General features: G+C 34.6%; 1 non-coding gene across 1 annotated transcript; it reads left to right on the top strand.

Annotated features, from left to right (window-relative positions):
* Positions 1 to 238: 238 nt before the first annotated feature.
* On the top strand, positions 239 to 345 carry LOC128296111 (small nucleolar RNA R71). Its single transcript, XR_008286659.1, has one exon. It is a non-coding gene; the product is annotated as a small nucleolar RNA R71 (small nucleolar RNA).
* The last annotated feature ends 11,398 nt before the right edge of the window (positions 346 to 11,743 follow it).

Below are 11,743 nucleotides of genomic sequence, written 5' to 3'. Positions count from 1 at the left end.
AAGTTCTACCTGGTTTGACAGCATAGTAACCGAATCGACTTTATAAACGCCTGCTGTTTTAGTTGGCTTAGTCCTCATGACTTGCCACTGATAGTTATTCAGTGACATCTCTTCAATAAATTCGTAAGCCTCTTCAGGTGTTTTGTTGTTAATGGTTCCGCCAGCAGCTACGTCAACTATTTGCTGAGTCGAAAGATCCAAGCCATTATGGAACGTTTGAACCTGTAGCCAAAGCAGTAACCCATGGTGAGGGCACCTTCTCAAAAGGTCCTTGTATCTCTCCCATGCATCGTAGAGTGTTTCTAAATCCAGCTGTACAAAAGAAGAGATATCATTACGTAATTTGGTTGTTTTAGCCAGTGGAAAATATTTTAATAAAAAATTTTCGGTCATTTGTTCCCAAGTAGTGATTGACCCTCATGGTAACGAGTTCAACCACTGTTTAGCCTTATTCCTTAATGAAAAGGGAAACAATCGAAGATGTATGGCATCATCAGAAACGCCATTGATTTTAAATGTATCGCAAAATTCTAGAAATTTTGCCAAGTGAGCGTTGGGATCCTCGTCCTGTAAACCATCAAACTGAACGAATTGCTGTATCATTTGAATTGTGTTAGGTTTCAGTTCAAAAGTATTTGCAGCTATAGCAGGTCTAACTATGCTCGATTCAGTTCCTATTAAAGAAGGTTTAGCATAATCATACATAGTGTGCGGAGCAGGATTTTGATTAACAGTAATTGTAAGAGGTAGCAAATTTCCTTGGTTTTCAGCCATCTCCTTGGTTGGGGTTTGAATATCGTCCTCTTGCTCATTCTCTGTGTATATTAAGCTTTGCCTTATTTCTCTTTGGTTTCTTCGAACTGTACGATCGACTTTGTCAAAAAGTAGTGTTCCTGACGAGTTTCTTCTAGTCATAAACTATAAAAAACCTGCCAAGAGAAAGAAAAAGTAAATTAATAAATAATAATAAAAATAAAATAGAATTAACTTGCAAGAAAAATAAATGGCTAAAGTAATAAAAATTGAGCGTTCCTAATATCTTAGTTCCCCGGCAACGGCGCCAAAAACTTGATCACGATTTTTGTGTGACAGGTTTTAAATATTTATAAAGAATTGTTCTTGAAACTAACTATTATCACGATGTAGGCAAGTGTACCTGTCGAACAGTAGTATAGTTTTAGCAAGACAGGATTGTCGAACCCAAAGGAACTAAAAGTACTAGTAATGACTGTCTTTTTATTATCTAGCCTAAGAATAAGGGGGTTTGTTTTAACTAAGTAATTAACTAAACTAAGAATTCATAGAAAATAGAATTGGGGGATTACTTTTGGAAAACGATTGAATTAAGACAATACCTAAGGAAGAATCCACCTAAACTTCACTTGTTATTCTGACTCCGAATCGGACGATTTATTCATTTAACTTGTTTCGTAGAGATCCCTAAGTTATGTTATTATCCCTATTCAAGACTAATAACGTTTAATCCCTAGATTGAATAATTGAGACTTTTCTCTAATTAACACCCTAGGGTTGCATTAACTCGATCTATGGATACCCTTATTAGGTTTCACCCTAATTCGACAAAATTTGTCACCCTATCTCTAGGCACGCAATCAACTTCGATTAATTATGACAATTGTACTCTTAGACAGGGTCTATTCCTCCTCTGAATAAGAGCTTAACTTGAATCAATATCCTAGAATATCAAAACAAGAATTAAGAACACATAATTAAGAACAAGCCAAATATTTATCATACAATTCAGAAAATAATAACAAGATTCGTCTTAGGTTTCATTCCCCTTAGGTATTTAGAGGATTTAGCTCATAACTAAAAAGGGAAACATCTTAGAAGAATAATGAATACAAAATATAAAGAAAACCCAAAACTCTTGAAGGGAAATTGAGGGGAGATCTTCAGTCTTGATGATAAATCCGGCTTCTGAGATGGATCAATCAGCTTCCCTTGAGCAGTTCCCTGCCTCCCTCTCTCTGCGTGTCCCTTTCTTCCTCCTTTAGGGTTATTTATAGTGTAATACCCCTATAACCCGTATCCGTCGCCGGAATGGGTTATGAAGTGTTACCAACCCAAAATACCACATTTGTACAATCACATTAATATAAGGACATTAAAATGTATATGCATTCAAAAACTTTATACAAACATTCAAAAGATGCCATATTCCCATGGCTTATATACAAAAACATTCCAAAATATCATTCATTTAAGTCTATTCTATACATGTCATACTAGCTTTCAAAACATAGTAGTACCAAAATGACAGATAGTGTGATGAGTTGCTGACATTCCCCTCCCCGAGCAGGTGATTGAAATCAACAATCTATAAAACAGAGAAACATAACAAACGGAGTAAGCTTTCATAAGCTTAGTAAGTTTTAAGCAATGCAACAAATAAACTCAATTATACATCAATTATTCAATTTCTCAAGAGGTTATTTTCTAGATATATTACCATTTGGCCGAATATACGTAAGCACATAATGCACAATTAGCATTCTAATTTCACTTAAGCTGAATTCATATGGCATAAATAAATCGAACATTTTCGCATGCTTTCAGACCTTGACCGAATATATCATGATCATAAATATAGATATAACATTTATTCACATATGTATCACATTATACACTTATGATTCAATTCAAATCATACTCACATATAAGTACATAATACGTACCTGGCCAACTTATCGTACTGAACATATTCATTTGTTGTTCTAACACGAGGTATCTTAATTTTAGACTTTTATCAAACCACTGGCTTTCATCCTGCTAGGTTTTAAACCCGAATTCATTCACCAGCATTTCACCTACTAGGCTCGAAGCTCGATATCATTTCAATGGCATTATAGCCTGCTAGGCTCGAAGTCCCGAATAGTATATCACTGACATTATAGCCTGCTAGGCTCAAAGGCCCGAATAGTATATCACCGGCATTATAGCCTGCTAGGCTCAAAGGCCCGAATAGTATATCACCGGCATTATAGCCTACTAGGCTCAAAGGCCTGAATAGTACTGTATGATATTCAATTCAACAAGTTTCATATAACACAATCACACCAAATTAGGTACAAGCATCATTAGAATATATCATCCTACATTTTATTCACTTTTATTTCATTTCATCACTCACATTTATCATTTGATAGTTTACACATAACATCTTACTCATATTCATCTAACATTATCATTTGATCATAAAAGCATATCACATTTTACTTCCATTATAGTTTCCATTCGGCCATATACATATATGACAAGTAATACTTAATTCTCATAATCTGTCATGTCATTATCGAATATTATTTATATTTAACTACTTAAAACTTACCTCGAATATATTCGAACAGTCTCGAATCGGTTATTCAACTACTTTCTCTTTTCGCTTGTCCAACCTTGGTTCTCTATGCTCTTGAGCTAATTTAAACAAAATTTAACTTATTAAAGTCCCATCATGCTAGCTTATGGCCGAAAATGACAAGAAACTTAATAGGCCATATAGCTACTTTTAGCTCAAATATAAAATGGTCATACACATTTTCAATCACATTAAGCAATTTAATACAATTTATTTAACATTTCCCTTTTAACACATATTGATCAACTAGACCATGCATTAGCCATTGACACATTCGGTCATTAAAGCAATAACCTGTTAACACTCAAGCATTTTATACCAAAATTTCTCCCAAGGCCGAATTCATCTACAACCTTTAGTACATATACAAAGTTTATATTAATTTATACACACACCATTAACCTAGTATCAATTAACTAAGTAACTTATCCAGAAATATTAAGAGCAAATTTAACAAGCTTAACTACGTAACTTACCCGGAAATATTAAGAGCAAATTTAACAAGCTTAACTAAGTAACTTATCCGGAATTATTAAGAGCAATTTATCAAGCTTTAAATTTAACTTATAATTCAACCGAATTCACACATACACATATGACATCTTCACCTATGCTTCTCATCTCACATTCATGATTCAATTTCAATCGATCTAACATTTTAATACTCAACATTTGCTCAAATCATTATTCAAGTTCAAATTCGGCTAACACACATATAAATACTAGCAACTAAATATTAACTTTGCATTTCACCATAATAGCCAATTTCCATCAAACAATTAAGCCACAATTATTCAATTTTACCAAGCTCAACTCATCTATTATCAACCCTCAATACACAAAAGCATCAAAAACAACATCAAAGAAATACAAACATCCATGACCGAATGTTATCTTCATCAATTTACAAAAATTTTTCCATGAGCTAGCTTCTATATTTGATGACCACTCCAAATATACAAAGATTTTCAATGAAAGAGCATTAAACATACCTTAATCAACTTAAAGGTGACCGAATGCCTTAACTTCAATTTCTTCTTTTCTTCCTTTAGGTACGGTAATGGAAGAAGAAAAAGATGAACCAACTTTATTTTTATCACCCTTTTCTTTTAATAAAAAAAATTCATATTTCATATTATTTATTCATTAAACATTTAATTAATTAATATAAAAGACATAAAATGTCAATCATCCACTAACCTTGCCGTCCACTAACTTAAGGAAGGGATATTTGACATGCAAGTCCCCATATTTTAAACCATACTATATTTGGCCACTACAAATTAACCTATCACATTTTTAAGTTTCTCACATAAGTCCTTTTTAATAATTCCACATTCAAATGACAAAATTAAGACATGATACTTTCACACATGAAACTTCACATATAATAAACATAGAAAAGAGCATTTAAATAATTTTGTGACTCGATTTTGTGGTCCCGAAACCACTTTTAGACTAGGGTCAAATTAGGGCTGTCACATATAGGCTTTGGAATGCCTAAGAACCCTCAAAATTAGCCTTTTTCGAATTAGACTCAACTTGGGCTCAGCAGGGACACGCCCGTGTGACACGCCCGTGTGCGATTACTTCAGACCGTGCTCGAACCTGTTCGAATGGCACGGGCGTATGTTCTACCCGTGTGAGTCCTGCTTCGATTATGCCAAATTGACACGGCCGTGTGGTTTGCCCATGTGAGGAAGTCCAGGACGTGTTGATTTCGTACTTTGGCCCATTTTCTCCGTTTTTGGCCCGTTTCTCGTTCCTTTCGCTCTCCTATGCTCTCCTAAGTATAAAACATGAAATTAAGGCATTAGGAGCATCGAATTCACCAATTCTAAGGAAAATCATCCATAAAATGTGTTAAGCATGGGGTAAAAATATGTATAAATTACGGTTTATCAATGAAATTAGGACATAGAAATTATAAAAATGTGATTTATGTTTTATTATATAGTTTTTAAGCAATAAATGGCTTATTTTATATTAATTTGAATAAATTATATTTTTTAAGACATAAAATGGGTCATGCATGATTAAATTTAATAATAAAATATAAAATTATATTTATTTAATTCATTTTAAAATATTTCATTAATAATTTGGTTTTAAATTAACTAATTAAATTGGATAAATTTTATTCTTTAGTCCTCTAAACTTGTTGATTTATCACGGGACAGTCGATAGTTTCTTTGGATTACAAAACCATCCAAGTTGAGGTGTAACAGCCCAATTTCAGTGAAATCAGGATAGTGGTTTCGAGACCACAAATCCGAGTCCAAAAAATGAAATTATTTAAATTTCATAAAATAATAGGTATTATGATAGGAATATTGTATGAATTTTTTATCGAAAAATTTTATCAATTATGTGTCTAATTGCAAAATGACTAAATTGAATAAAATGTCAAAGTTGAATTCTAGTAGTTATAAGGATTAAATAGCTATAGAATTAAAAGTGAGAAGTCCTTATATGGCAATTAGACCATTGATGAAAAATATGTAGATATTTTTAATAAGTCATCCATGGAAAAATTAAAAAGGTTAAGGATTAAATTGGAAATTGAATTAAATAAAGTATGATAAATGATTAAATAGAATTAAACCCATTTTATATCATCTTCTTCTTCATAAAATACATGGAAACCCTAGGAGAGAGAAAGGAAATTTCTCAACCTTGACTTGGTAAGTTCAATGTCCCGTTTTTAGTAATTTTTATATTTTTGAGATCGGGAAAGCTTAATTTCGTTATTTGGGTGATTAAATTGAAAGAAAACCAAAGTTTAGAAAATTACCCATGGATGAATATGCTGTAAAATGGAATTTTTTTAGAGAAAATGAAAGATTATTGATAGATAAACCACTTTTACAAAGTGATTTTTAGTGAAAATATGTGTATGGACAAAATTGCAAAGAAGTGAAATTCTCGGAAAAATTTTGAAATTTATGAAATACATGTGCTGTAAAAGTTATGTTGGAATTTTGAATAAGCTTGGAATAAGGAGTAAATTGCATGAATTTCAATTTCCAAGCCTAGGGACAAAATTGGAATTAATTAAAAGTTTAGGGACAAAATGGTACTTTTGCCTAAAATATGAAATGGGCTTGATTGAATGTAAAAATCATAGAATTGATGATTAAATTTATTTATATAGATCTAGAAGTGTCGAACAAAGAAAAAGATCAAGGGAAAGAAAAAGTTTTGGATTAGTATATACGATCAATTGTCAAGGTAAGTTCGTATAACTAAATTAGCATGTAAATGTGTTGAATTGATTGTTGAATTATGTGTATCATGATTTGTAATTGGTATATACACGTAATAAACCAACATTGATTTGTGATTTACATGTAAATGATGAAATGGTACATGAATCCGTTTGAATATTAATTTCCGATTGTACAGGTGATTACCGTGTATATGAGATCCTGCATATGTTGCAGTAAAGGTTGTTCCAAAAGGATAATCTTTTGATCTCATTATGAAAAGGAATGTAAACTGAAAGGGTAATACTTGAAATGGATTTGTGTACCCAAGTGGTACAACTTGAAAAGGTTATGTACACTTCGTGTGTACACTTGGAAAGGTTAGGTATACTTTGTGTATACCATATGAAAAGGAAAGGTATACTTTGTGTGTACCATTTGGAAATGAATGTAAACCTCAAGCGTACAACTGGAAAAGGAAAAGTCCATCGGAAATTCAATAATTCAGCGGTAACGACATACATAGTGATATAAAGAGAAATGGCACGATGAGCTCATCTATGTATTTTAGTATTTTTGGAAACAAATCAATTGGTTGAATGATTGTGTATAGGCCTTATTTGCTAATTGACTAAGTTAATGGACATATTACTTAATGTATGAATTACTTGATGAACATGAATGGTAAGTGTATTTTGGTTATATGAACTTACTAAGCATTAATGCTTACAATGTTTATTTTTCCTATTTTAGACTTATTTTGATATAATGGCATGTTTAGACTAATGTAGACAAGTAATGCTTAAAAATGTTGGTTTGTAATCTAGCCATTGGAATGGCTAATAATGTATGTTTTAATGATGATATGATATGGTATTGTATCATGAGTTGTTTTTGGTTAATCAAGTTAAGTAAAACCATCCATGTAACACCCCTAACTCGTGACCGTCGCCGGTGTCGGACACGAGGGGTTAACGGCCAAATCCTCTCAAGGTACCAACCAATTTGACATTTCCAGTCAGGCTGGAAAACTGCGTCACCGTCACCTTAAAAATCATATCTCGAGTTTCAAAACTCGGAAACTAGTTTTGTAAATTTTCCCTGAATTTAGACTCACATACCCATCCATGGATTTATTTCTAGAATTTTTGGTCGGGCCATGTAACACCCCAAACCCGAGACCATCGCCGGTGTCGGACCCGAGGGGTTAACAAGCCAAGTTCACATGTTTTGCCCACCAATTTGACATTTCCAGTCAGGCTGGAAAACTGCGTCACTGTCGCCTTAAAAATCATATCTCGAGTTTCAAAACTCGGAAACTGGTTTCGTAAATTTTCCCTGAATTTAGACTCATATATCCATCCATGTATTTATTTCTAGGATTTTTGGTCAGGCCAATTGGTACAGTTTATTAGTTAAAGTTACCCATGTTACAGGGATCTACTGCTCTGACCTTCGCGCGGCATAACTTGAATATCTCTCTGTAAAGGGCTTTAATGCTGGTGTCGTTTGTTTCTAATGAAACTAGACTCAAAATTGAATCTGTACATATAAGGTATGTCTCCTAATTCTTTTTTTATAATTTATAGTGAATTTTTAAAGTTGCGACAGGGAACCCAGAAACCATTCTGGCCCTGTCTCACAATAGCTTTAATATCTCTTAACCTGTAACTCCTATGACCATTTCGTTTCTTCCATATGAAAATAGACTCATCAAGGTTCATTTACATAGCTTATTCACTATTTAATTCCATTCCTATGAATTTTGGTGATTTTTCACATTCATGCCACTGCAGCTGGCAGCATCTGTTTTTAAGGTAGGACTTACCTATTTGGTAGTCTCCATGAATCAACTAGTCTTGCCATACATAGGTTCATATATGATCATTTTAACCATGCCAATGGCTGATCATATGACCAACATTCCCATTTCCAAGCCATAGCCACATCATGACACCAAATATATACATACAACCCACAATTAGTCTAAGTTCATGCTTCCCTTTTGAGCCATTTTCGCATGGCCGTACATACTTACATTACAACATATTTAACAAACAAGAGGTAGTCCTATACATGCCATCTCAAGTTCAATCAAAATTTATACCAAAATGGAGGCTTGATAGTGTGAATGACTTGACTTCAACGATCCCAAATCCGATTGCCTCGGCGAAATCTAGAAAAGCGAGAGCCAAAGCAACGGGGTAAGCATTTTATGCTTAGTAAGTCTCAAGGAATATAATCAACTCTAATTACAGCAATACATTCACATAGCCAAATGCATCATTTCATTTATACACATTCTTACTTCACACTTCATCATTATATAATTTCACAAAGTATCAATCAATTCAATAACTGAAATTCATTAGTCGATTGAGCGAATGTTGCTCAAACATGTCGACTTTCCGATGCACATATAACGTACCTTATCCTTTGGGCTTTTCGAGTGTACTAATTGAATTCATTACAGCAACCAACACTCACCTCCAGCCCAAGATTCTTGAATATAACCGGATATAATCACGTGCACAAATGCCTTGGTCTTAGCCGGATAAAATGTCTCATACGAATGCCTTGGTCTTAGCCGGATGTAGCCACTAGCGCAATTGCCTTGGTCTTAACCCGGATATAATTTCCAGCATAATTGTCTTGATTTAGCCGGATATCATTCAATTTCCATGAACACATACATCAATTATCATTGGACATACATAATTCATTTTCGTTACTAAGGCTCAAACGCAATTATAGTCACAAGCATATTCGCCCGGGACTTAGCAGGGTAGAATTCAAATACTCATGCATACACAATCAATAATCAATACACATCCATACTTTATTTCACACAATTCAAGTAGGGTCACTTCTTGAGGACTTACCTCGGATGTTGTCGAGCGGCTTTTTCGGCTATTCGATCACTATCTCCTTCCCTTGTCCAATTGTGGCCCTCTAAGCTCTTGAGCTAATTCAAACAAATTCAATTTATTAAAACCTCATTGTGCTAGCTTTTGGCGAATATGACAAGGAGTTTAAATGGTCATATGGCCACCCTTTAGCTTGAATACACAATGGCCATGCACATTTTATACTACATCAAGCAATTCAATACAATTTATTAGAGCATCAAGGAAATGCTAAGGCCTTCAATAGGCTACCCAAGGCGAATATTCATGTACATGTTGAGGTCAATTTTGCACTTAATACCTCACAAAAACAGCATGCAATTTACTAATTAATGCTTTGCACATTGTATTTAAAACTTATAATATAGCATCAAGCACCTACATGTGTGCTAGGCAATTGTGCTTGCAATTTCACAAGCATTCTTCCACATCTTCTTCTTTAAACCAATATATTCATCACTTAGTTCATAACCAAAACATAATGTGCAATCATATATATGCATATATGAGCATGGCAATTTCAAGGTGTCCATAGCCATCCAAAACACAAATTTTAACTAACATGCAAGAAGCATGAATCATGCTCAAGAATGCATCATGGCGAATATGACAATCATGCTTCTTTTCAACTTCAATCATGATAAAACAAAAGAAAGCTCAAAATCTTACTCATAGGTAGACAATCCATCATTGCATGCATCATCATCAAGTTTCACACTTAGCATGCAATGGCTTTATCACCATAACAACTTTGGCCAAATGCCATTTCCATGGCATAACAAAGATTTGAGCCATGGCTAACATGCACATCAAATTAGCAACCAAAACATGCATGAAACTCCCAACACAACCTCATACATACCTTACTCTTGATGCAAATTTAGCCAAATCACCTTCTAGATCTCTTCTAAACAAAGGAAATGAAGCAAAATCCTTCTTCCTCTTAGTATTTTTGGCCAAAAGGAGAGAACAAGGATGAACAAATTTTTTGTTTTTTCTTCTTGGTTGCACGGCAATGGGGGATGCTACTCTCACACACATTTTTTTTCATTCTTTTCTTACCCATGCTTATTTGTTTATTATTTCTCCCTAATGCCCAACAAAACATGTTTCATGACATGTTTAGCCCATATCTCTTTGTCATGGCGGCCATCACTTGTAAAGGGGAATTTGACATGCAAGTCCATTATTTTGCATGCATGCTTTAATTAGTCATCACACATTTCCTATCGTACTTTCCAAGTTCACTACTAAGTCCTTTCTAGTGGAATTCACCTTTATAACACTAAATCAATCATCATAAAATGTCATACATGAGCACACACATATTATAGGCATCAAAATAAATTTTAATTATTTTTATGCCTCGGTTTTGTGGTCCCGAAACCACATTCCGACTAGGGTCAAATTTGGGCTGTCACAACTCTCCCCACTTAAGAAATTTTCGTCCCGAAAATCTTACGAGTAAATAGGTTTGGATATCGCTCTTTCATAGAGTTCTCGGTCTCCCAAGTAGCTTCTTCTATCCCGTGCTTGAGCCATAACACCTTCACTAGCGGAACCCGCTTGTTTATAACTCTTTCACTTCCGTGATAGGATACGAATCGGTTCTTCCTCATAACTCATATTGGCTTGAATTTCAATTTCGATGGACTAATCACGTGCGATGGATCGGATCTATAGCGTCGAAGCATCGAAACATGGAAGACATCGTGAACCTTTTTGAGTTCGGGGGCAAAATCAGCGATATGCCCTTTGGACCGACTTCGCTCGATATCTCATATGGTCCAATGAACCTCGGGCTCAACTTGCCCTTACGGTAGAACACGAGTATCTTTTTCCAAGGCGATACCTTGAGAAATACTTTATCACCCACGATACTCGACATCCTTACGCTTCGAGATCCGCGCGTCGACTTCGACGATCGGAGGCTATCTTGGACTTTCACGGATTACTTTCACTTTCATTCAGCATCCCTAATCAAATCCACCGAAAATCTTGCTTTCACCGAGCTCGGTCCAAAACAATGGCGTACGGCATTTACGATCGTACAAGGCCTCGTAGGGTGCCATCTTAATACTTGATTGAAAATTTGTTGTTGTGGCGAATTCAATTAACGGCAAATACCGTTCCCATGAACCACTAAACTCGAGGACGCAACATCTTAACATATCCTCAAGTATCCGAATTATCCGCCGGATTGACCATCGGTTTGGGGGTGAAAGCGGTCTTTGAAATGCAACTTGGTACCC

This window comes from Gossypium arboreum, chromosome 7 (genome assembly GCF_025698485.1).
Source record: "Gossypium arboreum isolate Shixiya-1 chromosome 7, ASM2569848v2, whole genome shotgun sequence".
Lineage (NCBI taxonomy): Eukaryota > Viridiplantae > Streptophyta > Magnoliopsida > Malvales > Malvaceae > Gossypium > Gossypium arboreum.
Note: the sequence above shows the minus strand (reverse complement) of the source record. Positions and strands in the feature narration are given on the sequence as shown.